Here is a 19,523-nt window from a genome sequence, read left to right on the forward strand (position 1 = left end):
GGCCGGGGCCCGCCGGGGATTGGCTGGCCGTCCCTCCGGGCGCGGTGGTGACGGTCCTGCTGCTGACGGGCCGGGTTCCTGCGGCCCCCCGAGGGTGTGTGGCCGCGTCCTCGCAAGGGCACCTTGAGCCGGCCCCGAGCGCGCCGGGAGCGCGGGCGTGCGCGGCCCGCAGCAGTCCGCGGTGGGGACGCGCGGCAAGAATCCCGGGCCGCTGGCTCCGCGGCGCCGCATCGGGGAGGGAGGACGGGAGGCTTCAGTTGTTCGGCTCCTTGCATACTTCTGCGGGCCCCAGGTGAAGGCGATCGGGTCCCTGGAAATGCCTTTGGTGAAGGTGTAGGGGACCGGGGCTGCCGGGCATCACTGGCAGGAACGTAGATCGGATGTAACCGCCTTGGGCGCTGGGCGGGTGGCTGACATTGACAATGGACAGACCAGCAAGCTTGTGCAATTTCAGATGTACAGCATTGTTTTTAGTATGTCCATCCATAAAGAGTTAAATCACGCTGCATCCGTTGCATTGAATATTGTACGGCAGCTTGGAAGGGGAAGGGGGCTCTGTATGTGTTGGTATGGAAAGATCTTTAAAATGGGTAAGAAAAATCAAGGTGCAGGGGCGCCTGGGTATCGCAGTCAGTTAAACCTCGGACTCTTGTTTTCGTCTCACGTCATGATCGGGGTCCTGAGATCAAGTTCCCAGGTGGCGCTTCCCGCTCTGCTGGGAGTGTGCTGGAGATCTCTCCCCCTCTGCCCTTCCCGTTCCTCCTCGCGCTCGCTCGCGCTCAAATGAATAAATCTTCAAAAAAAAAAAATTAGGGTGCAGAATTGTGTATATGGTTTGCTACTAATTTGTGCAGAGGGACAGAAGAAAAATCTATAAATCTGTTTCCAAAGGTAAAGGGAAAATTAGTAGTGACTGCCTCCAAAGATAGCTAAGTGTAGAGGGGTGGAGGGAAGCTAAACTTTTCACTGTTTCCTTTTTTTTCCTATTGAAATTTCTACAATGAAAATATTCTATCTATTCGAAATAAATAACACTGAAGAAAAATGATTTTGAGAAGGAAAATAGCAAGCCTTTGACTGAATCAGATTCATTTTCTGTTAAGGACCTCCTTGGGTCATACCTGACCTTGACCTCATTTGAAGACTGAATAGGCGACATTGCAAATCCATCTTAACACGGGAAAGTCAATTATGTTGAACTGGTGCTTCACGGTGGAGGTAGGAATATATAAGCTAAGAAAACATAAGGCGTCTTAATTATTAATAGTAGTATTATTAATAGTGCTAAAAAAACAAAACAAAACCACAGGCCCAAGATGGAGTCACTTGCTTCCAGTCCTGCAAACCAGAACAAGTCTTGCAAACCAAAACTTAACTTCAAACTTCACAGGAGTGGAATTTTAAGCCAGTCAATCTGGAATTTTCCAGTCTGTATCAATGAGGTAATCTGTCATGAGGGCCCTCTCCACCCACCTCCACGGCTAAAGGAGATGCAGTAATCTGCATAAGACCCCTCTCTTTTCTTTTGCTAATAACTTTTTGCTCCACCCTCGTTCCTATAAAAACCTTCCATTTTATACAACTCCTTGGAGCATCTTGCTAGAAGGAATGTTGCCCCATTCATGAATCCCTCCAATTAGATTTAAAATTTACTGATCGAATTTGAATTTTGTTTTTTAAGGATAGCAGCCACCTTTTGTTAACCAGTAGGCACTTCTTGTAGAGTAATTCTTACAACCCAGAAGGGGTGGGGGTGGGGTCCTGAGGAAACTGAATGACTTCTTCAATAAAACCAAACTGCTTCTGCAAGATTAATGGGGAAGGGACCCTCCCCAATACCCAATGTGAGAAAGGGCTCCTGGATCTCACAGTGGCTCAGTCTTAAATACCCTGGTATTTTCCTTCTTCTCAGGAACAGTGGCTCAGAAGACCTCCTGCAGATTCCTAGATCCCTACCTTAGAGCTTCGGGAGGTTGGAGCGGCCCAAAAAGCTGGTCAGTGACAGAGCTTGGACAAACACTACTGAGGGCTCCTGCCCCCAATTACTGGTGTCACCACCAGACCCGTTTCTGAAGATTCTGCTTTCCACATGTGGGCCTCAGTTGGACCTTAGAGCCTTCTGTTAGTTTCCCACTACGTGGAGGAGTATGAGCTGTGAGCTGAAGAATTTGAAGGAATATATAAAGGGAAAAATGTCTTGCTAAGCAGCTAACCCGGGATCTGAATCCAGTTCTCTTACTCTGAGAGCCATGCTTTCCCCATGATTTCCAATTAGAAGGACTTCTTCCATGTTAATATGTATCTTTGCTACTCTAAATATGGAGCAGGGGCACCAGAGTGTTTCGTCAGTTAAGCATCTGCCTTCCGTTCAGGTCCTGATCCCAGGGTCCTGGGATCCAGCCCAGGGTCAGGGTCGGGCTTCCTGCTCAGCAGGGAATCTGTTTGTCCCTCTGTCCCTCCCCCTGCTTCTATGCTCTTCTCTCTCAAATAAATAGATAAAACCTTTAAATATGGAGCAGGCTATATGGTCTAATGTATAAGAACATAACAGTAGGCAAGAGATCTTACTACATTATTTCATAAAACTTTAGAAAGGCCTAAAAACCCTACATGGTCCCTACAGGGACAGAGTATAGAAGGTAAAAATGCAAACATCGCTGGCTACGTTGAGTCCCAAGTTTGTGGAGGAACGAATCTCACATGTCCATCCAAGTTCGGAAACGACAATCACCACCTGTACGCAGCACTTCCCTGTTGACTGTTCGGAGCAGGATCTGTGAGCTCAGACAGACTGCCCAAGTCCGAGGCGGACAGCTGGCCCTGTTACAGAGCACCTGTACGGGCCAGACTTGTGTGAGCAGCTTGCACACAGTGTGTGTCCCGGGCAGGGCTTGTGTTATAGGAGGGTGGGTGGTCCCCCGGTTGGCTGTCCAGTGCAAGGGTTCATGGCAGGCGGGTCTGTGATGCCTCACGTGGTGGAAGAAATCTTCGGTATGGTAGCAAACTAGCTACATTTTTTTTCACCCGACTATCAAGATAGCAGCAAAATAAGGAAAAGAGGAAACAGCGTAGTTGTGCTTATGAACTAACACACTTCATTGCACAGGCTTTCTTCTGGAAATGGGGGTTAAAATGACCATTTTGTCCGTCTGGGAGGGCCATTGTGATGACAAGAGGCAACTTTTGAGGCGTATTTAGTGGATGAGAAAGTGTTTTATAAACAGCCATGCTGTTTCGTCCAGCTGCCCTCTTTTATTGAAGCCCAGCACCTGCCTCTGGCTCCGGTTAGGCAGGTGTACGTAGTTTGATAGCTGTAGTAATTTAAAGGATGTAGTGAATGAGGAAGCCGAGAAACTTGGGAGTTCAGTGAGAACTGGGGACACTTGCTCTCAGAGGCAAGGCACCGTCCGGAATATGAATGAGCACGGTCTTGCCCAGTTAGCTCTTGCATCCTACCTGTCATGAATCGGTCGTGCTGCCTGCAAGTCTTGGTGAATGCTCTTGGACTGGCAGCCCCTGTCCCCGTCCACTTTTTTCCTGGCTCACGGTTCTCACACTGTGCCCACAGAAGTCACAAAGAAACGGATTCACAGGCGAGGAATCTTCACTTGGCTTGGCAGTTCAGGAATTTCCTAGTGAATAAATGGTGAAGGATAAAGGAAGCAGAGACATCACTATTTTGTAATCCCCCAATCCCTGCGATTTTGGCCACAACCATCGGAGGACACTAAACCCAACCACTGAAAGAGGAGAGGGGACTGGGTAACCCCAGGATGCCAACTGTTGCCCCCAGATTGCTCGCTGCTGGTTATGGGGAGAACAGGCCAACACACTCTAATATGAGTAGAGGCAGCATTCTCCAGCGCTTGTGTTTTGGGGGCTTCAGGAGAAAAATGAAACTGTGGTGTGGTGGGCGGACAGTTTCTTGGTCCCAGGTATTTAGGAAATGTTTGAATCTGACGAGGTTAATTTTTTTCTTCAGCTCTTCTGAGAGCCTTTACTTAGGATCTCATGAACTGTGACAGCGTCAAAGAGGCTTATCCCTTGTAGCATTTCCCAAATTTCCTTAATCACAGAGTGCTTTCGGAAGGAGCACTTGTAGGATTGGTGGTCCGGGCGTTCCAGCGGCTGTACACCCTCCCAGCCAGGGTGTGCCAGCAGAAGAAACAGGACCTTCACGTCAGGTGAATACAGCCTGCCCCCTTTTATTTAGCTGCCTGCACTTGGCAAGTCTCTAAAACCCCCAGGCTTCAGATTTTTCATCTATAAAATGGAAACAATAATTGTCACACCATACATGTTGTTGAGTGTCTGTGGGAATTGCCAGTAGTAACATCTGGGCAAGGTCCCCAGGGTCCACCACCACTAGGTAAAGGTTGGCCTCTTCCTGTACCCACGTTAGCACAGCCTGAGTGCCCCATGGCTCACCCGCCAGCCTCTTCCCTTTGCTACAGCTCAGGTGGCTTGTTTTCTAACCAGGGAGCGTGTGTAAATACTGAGCCACCTTTAACCCTCCGAGCATTATTTACCCTGTCTGAGGACGAAGGGCTGAGAGGTCATCCTGCTGGTCTGTGCCCTTGGAGCAAGGTCGGAGCTACCCCAGCTCCCTCTGGAGCCTCATCTCAACTTCTCCTACATAATTGTTTGGTTCTGAGTGTGGTGAAAACCGCGTTGCGGGAGCATACGACAGGGGACTTGGGCTGCCTCTGTTTTGACCTCAAACTCTCCAGTTGGGCTCTTCTTTCCATCTGGTCTCTTGGCTCAGGGGGAAGATCCTATGCGCAAAGCGTCCCCTGATGGGAACAAACTACCCGTCAAGCAGCAAGGGTTGCCCTGAGCCAGCAAGACCCCACTGGTGATTAGCTCCGAGGAGACAACGATCAGTTTGACCTTCATGTCCACCTGCCCATAACCATCCACCTTTGTCCCACATTTTCTTTATATAAACCTGGAAATATTTTCAGCACTTTGGAGATAGCCTTTGAGACACTAGTTGGCGGTCTTTCCAGTGTTGGCCTCACTGAAATAAATCCCTTTCTTCTTTCACAGCCACTCCTGTCTCTGCTTTGGGTTTTGGCAGCGACCGACAGCAGACCCCCTGTGTTTCGGACCCCTGGAGCCAAGTGCCTGTGCACCCCTGCGCCCCGGCTACAACGGCATCAACAGAAATGGAAGCTCACACCTCTGACTACAGACTTCGCCCGTGGTGGGAGCCAGCCTGCCTTCTCTGCAGCTGTGGGTCAGGGTAGGGATGAGCTCTATGGCTGTGACTACAGGAGCCTGGGAAGCCCTCTGATCTGCCCTGACACCGGATGAAATTCTACCTTTGTGAGGATGAGAGGGCTTGTGTTGATAGAACAAGAAGCCTTGGGGAGGGGCTCCCCCTGGCTAAACCCAGGACAATTTGAGTATCAGGAAGAACAGTGACTACAAGCAACGGGGGGACGCCTCTTTCCCACGATCCTCAAGGCAGAACAAAAAGATGTAAAGAAAGACCACAGAATGGGAGAACATTTCTGCGAATCATGTATCTGATAAGGGACTTGCACCAAGATACTGAAAGAATGCTTACAACCTGGTAATATAAAGACAACCCAGTTAAAGAAAAAACAAAGGACTGAATAGAGATTTCTCCGAAGAAGATACACAAATGGCCAACAGGCTCATGAAAGGATGCTCAGCGTTATCCACCCTCCGGGGATGATAAAGCCGTAAAGAGACACTGCTCCCACTTTGCGGAGGGGCAGCCAATGGAGCGCAGCAGGTGTCAGTCAGGAGGTGGAGGAAGAGGCGGCCTCACAGAGTGGGGCAGCAGCTCTGGAGAACAGTCTGGCAGTTCTTCCAATGACTAAGCACAGAGCTGCCACATGACTCAGCAATCCCGCTCCCAGATCCCCACCCAAGAGAACTGAGAACATATGTTCACACAGCCCTTGTATCCAAATGCTCATAGCAGCATTGTAAATAACAGCCAAAAAGTGAAAACAACCCAAATGTTGGATCAACTGACGGATAGATAAGTAAAATGTGGAATAACCATATGATGGACTATTATTCAGCAATAAAAAGAAATGACGTTCTGGCACGTGCTACCACATGGACGGATCCTGCAGGCACTATGCTTATGGAGACGCCAGGCACACGGGACCACATACGGTGTGATCCCACTCACATGAAACAGCCACAGTGGGCACATCCGGGGACACGGTAAATAGTCCGGTGGCCGTGAGGAGCGGGCGTGGGTATGCAGTCTCCTTCCAGGGGGTGAAAATGCTCCAACATGGGCTGTGCTGATGGTGGTACAGCTCTGGGAATGTGCTAAAACCCAGTGCATTGTACACTTCAAAGGGGGAAACTGATGCCTGGGTCGCTCAGTCATGAAGCGTCTGCCTTTGCCTCAGGTTGTGACCCTGGGATCCTGGGATCGAGCCCCTCCCTCATGGGCTCCCTGCTCGCGAAAACTGCTTCTCCCTCTGCCTTGCCGCTCCCCCTCTTGTGCTCTCTCTCTGTCAAATAAATAAATAATCTTTAAGGAGAGGAAATGGCATGATATGTGAATTTTATCCCAGTAAAGTTATTTTTAAGAACTTAACAGTAAACAAACAAAAAACAAACTTAAAAATGCCCAGAAAAAAAGCAAACAACACAAAAACCTGAAACTCCTTTGTCGTATCTAGTGCACCAACTCTTTTGGTAATTAAAGGGAAAGAAGCATTTACCTGTATGAACTTTTCAGATAATCCTAGTGATGAAGGAAAGCTCTTCTCAGAATAAAGTCAGCTAATAAATATGAAAGAATGGTGAAATTAAAAGAACACCAGTTTGCAATCCCTAGGGAAATGACGGATTCCGATGAAAATCAGCAAGGAATGCTAAAACCATTCTGTAAATAAAAGGGAGGGGGATCTTTAAAGTGATTATTTGCTGTCTGAAAAGGGAGATGCAAATTTACAAGGAGGGATCGAGGAGATCCTACTTAACATTACCATTAGAGGACAGTCCCTCCCGGTGTGATGCCTCCTCAGGGTCCCAGCCCCGCAGGTGGAGTCCACCCACGTCAGGAACCTGAATCGGATCAAGCCGGCCCACAGGAAGTGAAAGGATTGAAAGAAGTCACCCAAGGAAACAATGAGGAAGTCATCAGACTTGTCCAGCAAGTGGACCACTTAATAGGACAACAGAGCCACTGAACCCCTCTCCCACACGGCCCTGGCGTGAGGGAAAAGGGACTAGGAATAGAACCGGCGCCACACGCAGAACTTTATGTTTTTAGTAACCACAATAAGACTGGAAAAAGAAATAGGTGGGGATAATTTTAATGATATAGTCTAGCCCAATATATCCAAAATATTATTTCGATATATAATCAGTATAAAAATTATTACTGAAATGTTTTATTTTCTTCTTTCCATGCTAAGTTTTCAAAATCTCGTGTGCATTTTCCACTTAATGATTCATCTCAATTTAAATGCTAAATTTTCTTTCTTTTTTAAAAAAGTTGATTGATTTGATTTTTTTAGTGATCTCTAATGTAGGAAAGACATTAGGGTTCAAGGCCAATGGCCAAGAAAGAATTCTTGAGACGTCTTTGATGCAAAAAGGTGGTTTTATGAAAGCACGGGGACAGGACCTGTGGGCAGAAGGAGCTGCGCTGGGGTCCTGAGGAGTGGGCTGTTAGGTACTTTCAAGTTGGGAGGGCCTTAGGGACGGCACAGAGCTGCCAGGTATTTTGACAAGATTTCCAGGGCCCTGAGAGGGGCCAGCTATTGTTGAAAAGGTTGTTTATTACTGTTTCGTAAACCCTCAGTCATGAGACCCTTCAGACGTAAACTGGTGGGTCATATGCTTGGGGATGATTGCCGACACATATTTTGGGTGGGGGGGGTGGAGATAAAGGAAGCTTCCAAAGGAATTTTTATGTTGGAGTGACTTCCAGGGTCCTGGGGATGGGGCTGAGATTGCCTTTTGCCCTCAGCATAGTATTAACGTCGAGGCAGCTGAGCTCCCAGAGGAGTCCCTCTGCCTGATCCAAGGGCTTGTCAGTGGGCTGTAGGGAGTAAGGAAACTTAATAATTTTTCTTCTGCCTTTGTTTCCCACCTCAGGGTCTGCTCCAGAAAACGGAATACAAATATCTCCAAAATGTATCGCATAATGGAACAAGGCAACAAGAGAACCATCAGTGTCCTGTTTTCAAATTCCCATAAATCCCCCGTCTCAGCTAACACGGCTAGAGCACCGTCTGTCGGGACAGAAGTTAGCTTACCCACCCTTAGCGGTCACTCCAGACTCAAAAACACCCCCTGCATGGATCAGCTTTCCGGGCCGCGAATGGGCAAAGTTTCTTTCTACATCTGAAATTCTGTTGTTCATTTTGGATCTGGTTTCATACGGGAGTTGCACAGGTATGTCTTAGATCGATTCATCAGGGATACTGTTTACTCTACCGGGTGTCTCAGGCGGTGGAAGAACGTGTGTGTATTCTGAGTATATAATGTCGGCTTCACATATTTGTCACGAAGATGAATTTTCTGCACCGCGAACTGCGGTCTCTCCTCCTCCCTTGCTCTTCTGTATGCGTGGTCCGTTGTGAGTCTCTCAAGACCCATCAGGGAGTCTTTCCTCTGACCTCCTGGTCAAGCCAATGGTCACCTCTATGTCACCTAAAGAACCCCTGGCCAGCCCCGCCGGCTTCCCGCGATGGCGCCTCCTCTCAGGGGGAAGCCGTGAGTGGGGAGCTTGAGTTCTCAGGGCTCCGTCTAGACTTCAGTCTCTGTTTCTCCACACGTGATCTCAGAGCTGGAGATTGGGACGGCCAGGTGGATGGTGGCCCATGTGACGTGAATACTGTCACACAGCAGAGGCAGACACATTTAAACACAGAACGAGATCAGGTCGGTTGTTCAGCAATCTTTCACCCACAGAACGGTTGACCTTTGCCTGAGTTAAGCTTGTTGGCGTGGCCTCAAAGGAACTTCCCCGTAGGTTTGTCTGCTTGGGTCTGGAATGCCGTCCTAAGCAGCGTATCTGAAAGCTAATATTTGGTTGTCCTTGCCTGTTATCCCTGGCCTAGTTCTACACCTAGAAAGAGAAGGTGCAGCTTTACCGAATTCCCTGTTGGTCAGGCAAACTCCAGCATCACCAAATCATTAACCTTAAGAGGACATTGTCTGCGGCGGCAGTAAATTACTCTGGATGTTTCCGCCAAGGGAGGAAGACACCCCCTGAGCCCCATGCACTCAGGTGCAGGAGGCCCCCGAGACTTCTGTGAGGTCCCCCTGATTGAAGGACCCCCGACAGGTCCCCACGCAGCTCATGATGGCCCAGGAGAGAATCTGAACCCCTGACTTCCAGGGGCCAAAGGGCATGTGTTTCTCTGCTTTCACCCACCCCTGGTACCTTGTGTAGAAATTATTTCCTGGTGACTTCTGGCAGGGCTGGGGAGCAGGAGGAAGGGGAAGTGTTTTCTAAGGGAAACCCAGCTCAGATCTCCTGGGTGGGCTCCTACCCCTGTCTCTCCACTTTTGTGCCATGAGCATTGCCGAGTGCCGACGAGTGTGCCCTGTGTTCAGGTACACACAATCAGGACTCTGCCGTGCTCACATTCCTGCGGGAGAGGCAGGCAGAGAGAGAGGAGAGAGAATAAATCAACGCAGGTCACGCTGAGGGCCAGGAGGGAGTCCGGGGAGGGGGTGAGCCGAGCAGAGCCGCGCAGGGTGCGGTGCCCTTCACATGGGACCATCAGACAAAGCCTTGCAGAGGCAGTAGACGCAGCCCGTGAAGGCCGGGGAAGGGTGTTCTCGGTGAAGGACACCGCAGAGCAGACCAGGGGCTCCATCTGTCCATCAGTCTGTCTGAGTAACAGCAGGGGTGTGGCGGGTGGGGTGTGAGCAGCGGGTGGTCGGGCACAGGCATGTTGGGGGAGCAGTGGCCCAGCCCCCAGCCCCTTCCCTGACCCGTTGGGTGGGAGCGAGAAGTAAGCTCCTTCCTAGAGAGATAAGCACTGTGAGACAGGACACCTGTCCTGCTACCCGGGGACCAATGACATCGGAAACCCACCGGTTGGTTCTGACTCAGAAGCACAGCCAAGGAGGCGCAGCGGGCCGAGGGTTTGTCTCCTCAGATTCACACTGCGCATCGGGCTTGTTAGGACTGTGGTGTGGGCGACTGAGGAATTGTCACGGCCCCCGGGGACCAGGGTGCGTCCTGGCCTCAGCAGGGCACTGCACCACCACGGCTGGGGGCTTTTCTTTCCTGCACCGACTGGAGATTGAGGGAGGGTAGCAGTGAGCAGAGCTGCTTCGGTTCCTACCCAATGACTCACCAGCAAATCGCTTCTTTCCTTTCTCTGGGCTTTTGGGCTCTGCTAGAGGGTGTTTCCCAAGGGACACATGTGGCTCGCTCCAGGTGACCCGTCAGGTGCCATACGAAACCCACAGGCCAAGAAGCATCGCCATCTAGTGGTCTCAGCTGATGAATAGGGAACTGGGCTCTTGCTACCCTGGGGGCAGAAGGAGGTGCCCCCACGGCCCTCCACTGGGAGATGCCCCCAGATATGCAGATGAAAATGAAGACAGAAGCTACCAACCCGCTCAGATGCTGGCTAGGGGACAGGAGCGTGGAATCGGGTGTGCGGGAGGCAGCTGGGGACGCCACCAGCGCTCTGTACCTGCCTGGCCACGCGGGCTGTTGTGGCTCTGTGGTCTGCTTGGGCTGCTGTGACAGATGACCACACTGGGGGGCTTAAACAACAGACTGCTTTCTCACCATTCTCGAGGCTGGCAGTCCCAAATCAAGGTGAGGGCGGGGATGGTGTCTCTTGAGGTCTCCCTGCTTGGCCACAAGGCCAGCATCTTCTCACAGTGTGTCCACACCGTCGGCCCTCCATGCGTGTCCACCTCTGGGTCCAAATCCCCTTTTTATAGCAACATCAGCCATATGGGTTAGGACCCATCCCAATGACCTCATCTTAACTTGACTGCTTCCCTCAACCACTGGCACATTGTGAGGTCCTGCGGTCCTCCCACATGAGAATTTTTGGAGGAGGAGGACACAGTTCAACCCACCACACTAACTACCCACAGTTTCTCCTGGGTTTTATCATAACTCATTTCCTTTCCCTCCCCCTCCTGTTTCCCCGTTACTGTACATGGCACGCGCGGATGGCGCTGAACTTTATATGCTCCCCTCGGTCTTCAGCTATCCGCCTGAACTTACCCGGACGAGAAAGGCCACCCTGAGCAGTGTGGACACGGACGCGGCTTCAGGTCTCTCTGAGGAGAGTGTGTGCATTCCCATCGTTCATGAAGGGCAGGTGCCTGTCAGGTGGGCATGTGGCTGGGCCATTGCTGCTTTCGGTACAGGGAGAGGGCGGCGAGGACGTGGGGTGGCCACAGCCTGCAGTGTGGACGGCGTCATGGACCGGTGTTCTTGTGCTGCGGATATTCCAAAGCCAGAACCGGTATTGCTCAGGCTTTCCTGCAGCACCGGCTTCGCCCGGTGACCTGGGCTGAGGTCAGAGCCCAGTGGGAGGGGGTTGTCCTTGCGAGGCGCGGAGCGGACCCGAGTCTGGTCCAGGGCTGCGGTCGCTGCAGGCTGAGCTGGGTGGCCGGTGGTGGGGCGGGGGTGTCTCTGCCCGCGGAGCCCTGCGCTGTGGGGACACAGCTCTGGCGGTGTTGTCGCTCGCCGAGCAGCGTCCAGGTCTGCTCTCCTGACAGCTCTCCACATTGCTTCGTATTCTTTATGATTCTCTTTCTGCTTAACCTGGCGAGAGTGGATTTTCTTGTCTTGAAGACTCCTGACCGACACGCGAGAATGGCAGCGTCTAGCGGAACTTTCTGTGGTCATGGAAATGTGCTAGTCTCTGCCATCCAACACGGGAGCCCCAGCCTCGTCGTGTGGCTGTGGGACACTTGGAAAGCAGCCAGCGTGGCCATGGGACTGAAGTTTGAACTGCATTTAATTCTTTTTTTTTTATTTTAAGATTTTACTTATTTGTCAGCAAGAGAGAGAGGGAGAGAGAGGACAAGCAGGGGGAGCAGCAGGCCGAGGGAGAAGCAAATTCCCTGCTGAGCAGGGAGCCCTGTGCGGGGCTCGATCCCAGGACCCTGAGACCATGACCTGAGCCAAAGGCAGACGCTTAGCCAACTGAGCCAGCCAGGTGCCCATGAACTGTATTTAATTCTGAGTGTAAATGTAAATAGCCAAATGTGGGTTAGTGGCCACTCTGCTGGACAGCATGACATCAACTGCAGGCAGGGTGTGCCTGGAGACTGACTGATGGGACACAGTGGCCAAGGTCATGGCAGACAGGTGCGCCAGGCTAGGCACCAGACATGCTCTAGAAAAGCAGCCGTGCTGGAGTTCTCCTTTAACACAGTAAAGGGATGGAGACATCATTGTCTTCTGTTAGAATTTTGAGCTGCAGGGTGGACAGAGGGTTTGAGAAGCATTGTTGAAGCAGGAAGGCCAGATAGGAGGTGTCCAAGGTGGCCGAGGTGAGAGTGGGGACCAGCGGAAGGGAGTGTGACCCAGCACCAGCAGGATGTGATGACCCATGACTATGAGGGGCGGGAGAGAGGCTTCGGACCAAAGGATCTCTGCATGTAACCTTTGGAAATGGTGCGTGTGGAAGTTTTGCAACTGAGTCAGGAATCTGGAGGAGAGGCCAAATTTGAGTCTGCGGGGAGCTGATCTGCACCCTCTGGTGGTGGTCGGTGACCACTGCAAACACACCGACGGCCCGTGCCCTGTGCTGGGCGCAGTAGTGAACTTAGGTGATGGACCTGCCACGTCAATGAGGCCGCCTAACCCACCCGAGGACGCCTATTTAGAATATTATACGGCCCCCAGTTCAATACCTCATCTATGTATTCGTTAACAAATCGTTTTTTGTGAGAGGCATTGTGCTGAGCTGGGAACAGAAAGAACACTTCCTTCCTCCGCGGTGTCCCAGGCAGCGGGAAATGGGAGCAGCAAAGCCAAGGTCTCTACAAAGCTTATTTGCTGTAGCACAGGCTCTTGGGGGGGACAACGGGGTCTGGAGAAGGTTTTATGGACACACTGAGCTGGCAGGAAAACGACAGGCGGGATTTTGTTTGCTGGTAAGAAACCCTCGCGACCAGCGTTGCACCCAAATCTGCCTACAGCACGCGGCTCCAAGTAGCGGAGCAGGAGATGGCTGGACACAGACAGAGCTGTGGCTAAAGCAAGTCTCCGTGCCGTTCCGTGACGGAGCTGCCTGGGACCCGCTGTGTACTTGATGGCATGCACGACTTGGTGTGACTGTGTCCGGCTCAGAGGACGGCCAAATCCTCTTCATTTTCTGCAAGGTGAACACAGTCTTACTGAGTTAGAGCTCTCCGGAGAAATGGATCCAATAGGAGGTATGTTTCTATCTCCAGCTACACATCTATACCTCCATTTCTATTTTCCTATCTACCGTTGATCAATCGATCGATCCGGCTAGCTATCAAGGGAGAGGGAGACATTTATTTGAAGGAACTGGCTCACACTGCCGTGAGGACTAGCAGCTCTAATGTGCGTACACTGAGCTGCGGGCTGGAGGTTCAAGTAAGCGTTGGTGCTGACGTGTGTGTCTGACGGTTGGACACTCAGGCAGGGTTTCTGTGTCGTCTTGAGGACAATTCCCTCTTTGGGAAACCTTAGTCTTTGCTCTCACGGCCTTCATCCGATTGGTTGGAGCCCAGGACCCAGGATCTGCTTAACTTAGAGTCAACTAATTGTAAGTGTCCATCACGTCTGAACAATGCCGTCAGGGCAACGTCGGGACGGGAGTCTGAGCAGACACGCGGGCACCGTGTGCAGCAGCCCTGCCTTCTCCAATGTATGTGGGGGTCCTGGAAGGTTTGGAGGAAACAGAAGTCTGAAAACCACTGGAACCTGAGGGGTGTGGGAGCCCTCCGGCTTCCTTTCACTGAAAACATCAGGGCAGTTGCTTGTCTGTGCTGTGAGGCCAAAATTCATTATTTTGTCATTAATCCTCCGCAGGGTTTAGAGACTGAACTTTCACTACTGTGCATATCAAAGCCTGTTGGGTGGAGTTCTACATGATTTTGAATTCCTTTGGGTGTCTACTAGTGGGGATATTTTGTAGCAAGGCTACACTTGTTAGCAAAACTCAAGGCTCTAAAAATGAGTTTTCAATTTATGTAAAGAGCCTAATTCTTATCTTCATTTCTCCTTTAAAAAAATCTCTTCCTCAATCTGAATACTTACCTTTTCAGCTGTTATTTAGGACTAAAACCAAAACCTGATGGGTGGAGTTTCTACGGCCATAGTTTTAAATGACAAAGAAGCAAGTCTGGGCACAGCTCGAGTGTGTCTGGAATGGTGCTGACAGCGTGTGGGGTGACAGGGGGCAGCTACACGCGTGGCGAGCACAGCAGAGCACATGGATGTGTCCAGTCACCCTGTTGTACACCTGAGACCAACACTGCATCCCGTGTCCGCCGAACTGCAGTGAAACGGAAGCCAAGTCCGAAGCCCATGCTGTTGACGTAGCTCCGAACGATCCGGGTCTCCAGGTCACAATCTCAGCTTTGGTCCGGAGCAGAACTGCAGGAGAGCCGGGCTCGGGGGTGAACTGGGGTCCCACGCTTGCAGGAAGGAAAGACCTGTGGATAGATTTCATGGGAAAACACTGAAATTAATGGAACTCACTGCCAACACTGATGCTTCTGAGCCGAACCCACAGCTCTGGTTAGAAAGTGGGGCTTTCCTGGCGAAGCTCAGCGGGGAGTGAGAGCAGCGTATGGGGAATGGTGTCGTGCCAGATGCTTGTTTGATGTTTCTCCTCGCGAGAGTAAAGTGACAAACACATACCCAAACTGGACATACGTTGTCTAGGAGTGCTTTTTTTTTTTCTTTTCAAATTAGTGTTTTATTTGCATTGGGTAGTAGTGGGATTACTGGTTGTATGGTATTTCTATTTTTAATTTTTTTTAAATGATTTTTTATTATATTATGTTAGTCACCATACAGTACATCCCCGGATTCCGATGTAAAGTTCGACACTCCATTCGTTGCGTATAACACCCAGTGCACCCTGCAATACGTGCCCTCCTTACCACCCATCACCAGTCTATCCCATTCCCCCACCCCCCTCCCCTCTGAAGTCCTCAGTTTGTTTCTGAGAGTCCATAGTCTCTCATGTTTCATTCCCCCTTCTTATTACCCCCCCTTTCTTTATCCCTTTCTTCCCCTACCGATCATCCTAGTTCTTATGTTCCATAGATGAGAGAAATCATATGATAATTGTCCTTCTCTGCTTGACTTATTTCACTTAGCATTATCTGCTCCAGTGCCGTCCATGTTGCAGCAAATGTTGAGAATTTGTTCTTTCTGATAGCTGAGTAATATTCCATTGTATATATGGACCACAGCTTCTTAATCCAGTCATCTGTTGAAGGGCATCTCGGCTCCTTCCATGATTTGGCTATTGTGGACAATGCAGCTATGAACATTGGGGTGCATATGGCCCTTCTCTTTACTACGTCTGTATCTTTGGGGTAAACACCCAGTAGTGCAATGGCTGGGTCATAGGGTAGTTCAATTTTTAACTTTTTAAGGGACCTCCACACTGTTTTCCAGAGTGGCTGTACCAACTTGCATTCCCACCAACAATGTAGGAGGGATCCCCTTTCTCCACATCCTCTCCAACAATTGTTGTTTCTTGCCTTGTCTATCTTTGCCATTCTAACTGGCGTAAGGTGGTATCTCAGTGTGGTTTTGATTTGAATTTCCCTGATGGCTAATGATTTTGAACATTTTTTCATGTGTCTGTTAGCCATTTGTATGTCTTCATTGGAAAAGTGTCTGTTCATATCTTCTGCCCATTTTATGATTTGTTTATTTGTTTCTCGTGTATTGAGTTTGAGAAGTTCTTTGTAGATCTTGGATACCAGTCCTTTATCTGTGGTGTCCTTTGCAAATATATTCTCCCATTCCGTGGGCTGTCTCTTAGTTTTTTTGACTGTTTCCTTGGCTGTGCAGAAGCTCTTTATCCTGATAAAGTCCCATAAGTTCATTTTATCTTTTATTTCTCTTGCCTTTGGAGATGTGTCGTGAAAAAGGTTGCTCTGGCCGATGTCATAGAAGTTGTTGCCTATGTTCTCCTCTAGAATTTTGATGGATTCCTGTCTCACATTGAGGTCTTTCATCCATTTGGAGTTTATTTTTGTGTATGGTGTGAGAGAGTGGTCAAGTTTCATTCTTTTGCATGTAGCTGTCCAATTTTCCCAGCACCATTTATTGAAGAGACTGTCTTTTTTCCACCGGATGTTTTTTCCTGCTTTATCAAAGATTAGTTGCCCAAAGAGCCGAGGGTCCATTTCTGGGTTCTCTATTCTGTTCCATTGGTCGATGTGTCTGTTTTTGTGCCAGTACCATGCTGTCTTTGTGATCACAGCTTTGTAGTACAGCTCGAAATCCGGCATTGTGATGCCCCCAGCTTTGTTTTTCCTTTTCAACAGTTCCTTGGAGATTCGGGGCCTTTTCTGGTTCCATACAAATTTAAGGACTATTTGTTCCAGTTCTTTGAAAAATGTCCTCGGTATTTTGATCGGGATAGCATTGAAAGTGTAGATTGCTCTGGGTAGTATGGACATTTTAACTATGTTAATTCTTCCAATCCATGAGCATGGAATATTTTTCCATCTTTTTATGTCTTCCTCAATATCTTTCAAAAGTGATCTATAGTTTCTAGGATATAGGTCCTTTACGTCTCTGGTTAAGTTAATTCCAAGGTAACGTATGGTTTTTGGTGTTATTGTAAATGGGATGGATTCCCTAATTTCTCTTTCTTCAGTCTCGTTATTCGTGTATAGAAATGCAACTGATTTCTGGGCATTGATTTTGTATCCTGCCACCTTACTGAATTGTTCTATAACTTCTAATAGTTTGGGAGTGGATTCCTTTGGGTTTTCCATATAGAGTATCATGTCATCTGCAAAGAGAGACAGTTTGACTTCTTCTTTGCCGATTTGGATACCTTTGATCCCTTTTTGTCTTCTGATTGCTGTTGCAAGGACTTCTAGTACTATGTTGAATAATAGTGGCGAGAGTGGGCATCCTTGTCGTGTTCCTGATCTTAAGGGAAAGGCTTCCAGCTTTTCCCCATTGAGAATAATGCTTGCAGTAGGCTTTTCATAGATGGCTTTTATGAGATTGAGAAATGTACCCTCTATTCCTACACTCTGAAGGGTTTTAATCAGGAAAGGATGCTGTATTTTGTCAAATGCTTTTTCTGCATCAATTGAGAGGATCATATGGTTCTTGAGTCTTTTCTTGTTGATATGATGTATCACATTGATTGATTTGCGAGTGTTGAACCATGCTTGCATCCCAGGTATGAATCCCACTTGGTCATGATGGATAATCCTTTTAATGTACTGTTGGATTCTATTAGCAAGGATCTTGTTGAGGATTTTGGCATCCATATTCATTAGAGAAATCGGTCTGTAATTCTCCTTTTTGAGGGGGTCTTTGCCTGGTTTGGGGATCAAGGTAATATTAGCCTCATAGAATGAGTTTGGTAGCTTTCCTTCTGTTTCTATTTTTTGAAATAGCTTTAGGAGAATAGGTATTATTTCTTCTTTGAATGTTTGGTAGAATTCCCCAGGAAAACCGTCTGGGCCTGGAGTTTTATTATTTGGAAGGTTGTTTATCACTGACTCAATTTCTTCATAGTTAATTGGCCTATTTAAGAAATCTATTTCTTCCTGTTTCAGTCTTGGTAGTTTATAGGTTTCCAGGAAGGCCTCCATCTCTTCCAGATTGTTTAGTTTTTTGGCATATAGCTGTTGATAAAAGTTTCTAATAATCCTTGCAATTTCAATGGTGCTGGTCGTGACCTCTCCCTTTTCAGTCATAATTTTAATAATCTCAGTCCTTTCTCTTTGTTTTTGGACAAGTTTTGCCAGTGGTCTATCAATTTTATGGATTCTCTCAAAGAACCAGCTTCTAGTCCTGTTGATCTGCTCTACTGTGGTTCTGGTCTCTAATTCATTGATTTCTGCTCTAATCTTGGTCAACTCCTTCCTTGTCAGTGGGTTAGGCCTGTCCCTCTGTTGCTGTTCCAGTTTCTTGAGGTGAGAATATAGAAACTGCATTTTAGATTTTTCTATTCTTTTGAGTGAGGCTTGGATGGCTATGTATTTCCCCCTTAGGACTGCCTTTGCAGTATCCCATAGGTTTTGGACCGTTGTGTATTCATTCTCGTTGGTCTCCATAAATTGTTTAATTTGTTTTTTGATTTCCTGGTTTATCGAGTCATTCTTGAGCAGGATGGTTCTTAGCCTCCAAGTGTTTGAGTTTCTTCCAGGTTTTTCCTTGTGGTTGAGTTCCAATTTCAGAGCGTTGTGGTCTGAGAATATGCAGGGGATAATTTCAATCTTTTGGTATTGGCTGAGACCTGTTTTGTGTCCCAGAGCATGATCTATTCTTGAGAATGTTCCATGGGCATTTGAATAGAATGAGTATTCTTTGGTTCTGGGGTGTAGTGTTCTATATATATCTATGAGGTCCAACTCGTCGAGTATGGCATTCAAAGCCTTTGATTCTTTGCTTAGTTTTTGCCAGGGTGTTCTGTCTATTTCTGATAGTGGGGTGTTGAGGTCCCCTACTATTACTGTGTTCTTATCTATATGTCTCTTTATTTTGGTTAAGAGTTGGCTTGTGTATCTTGCTGCTCCCCTGTTGGGGGCATATATATTAATAATTGTCATATCCACTTGTTGAATACTTCCTTTAAGAATAATATAGTGCCCTTCTGTATCTCTCTCTATGGCCTCTAGTTTAAAATCCAGTCTATCTGATATGAGAATTGCTACTCCAGCTTTCTTTTGAGGTCCATTTGCGTGGAAGATGGTACTCCATCCCCTTACTCTAAGTCTGAATGCATCTTTGGGTTCAAAATGAGTCTCTTGTAGACAGCAAATGGATGGGTCATGTCTTTTTATCCAATCTGCAACCCTGTGGCGTTTTATGGGAGAGTTTAAGCCATTTAGATTGATAGAGATTATTGACAGATATGATTTTAATGATGCCATTTCTCTTTAAAGTCTTTGTATCGGTTGTGACTTGCTGCTCTGTATCACTCTTGGGGCCTTTTTACCTTTATAGAGCCCCCCTTAATATCTCCTGTAGGGCTGGTTTCGTGGTTACGAAATTGGTTAATGATTGGCGATTTTGGAACGTCTTTATTTCTCCATCAATTCTGAATGACAGCTTTGCTGGATAAAGGATCCTTGGCTGCATGTTTTTCTCTGAAAGAGCTTTAAAAATGCCCCCCCAAGCCTTTCTCTCATTCCAGGTCTCTGTAGACAGGTCTGACGTAATCCTGATACCTTTGCCTTGGTACGTGAGAAATTTCTTTGCCCTGGCCGCTTTCAATACTGTATCCTTGGATNACCCCTACTATTGTGTTTTTATCTATATGTCTCTTTATTCTGGTTAAGAGTTGGCTTGTGTATCTTGCTGCTCCTCTGTTGGGGGCATATATATT

The 19,523-nt window shown here is 48.3% G+C and overlaps 1 long non-coding RNA gene across 7 annotated transcripts in view; it reads left to right on the top strand.

Moving 5' to 3' along the window:
- The first annotated feature begins 29 nt into the window (after window positions 1–29).
- The window catches only part of LOC105237386, a 20,699-nt gene continuing 1,205 nt past the window's right edge, over window positions 30–19,523 (top strand). The window contains exons 1-8 of one of the 7 annotated variants that reach the window (XR_004628220.1): window positions 30–292; window positions 1,104–1,218; window positions 1,310–1,442; window positions 1,913–1,994; window positions 3,983–4,184; window positions 5,050–7,303; window positions 8,104–8,403; window positions 11,198–14,846. This is a non-coding gene — a long non-coding RNA (uncharacterized LOC105237386). Of the gene's footprint in view, window positions 293–1,103; window positions 1,219–1,309; window positions 1,995–3,982; window positions 4,185–5,049; window positions 7,304–8,103; window positions 8,404–11,197; window positions 14,847–19,523 lie in introns of those variants that run through there. The other 6 variants (XR_004628218.1, XR_004628221.1, XR_004628219.1 and 3 more) reach the window with 6 other exon arrangements.

Source organism: Ailuropoda melanoleuca, chromosome 10, assembly GCF_002007445.2.
Source record: "Ailuropoda melanoleuca isolate Jingjing chromosome 10, ASM200744v2, whole genome shotgun sequence".
Taxonomy (NCBI): domain Eukaryota; kingdom Metazoa; phylum Chordata; class Mammalia; order Carnivora; family Ursidae; genus Ailuropoda; species Ailuropoda melanoleuca.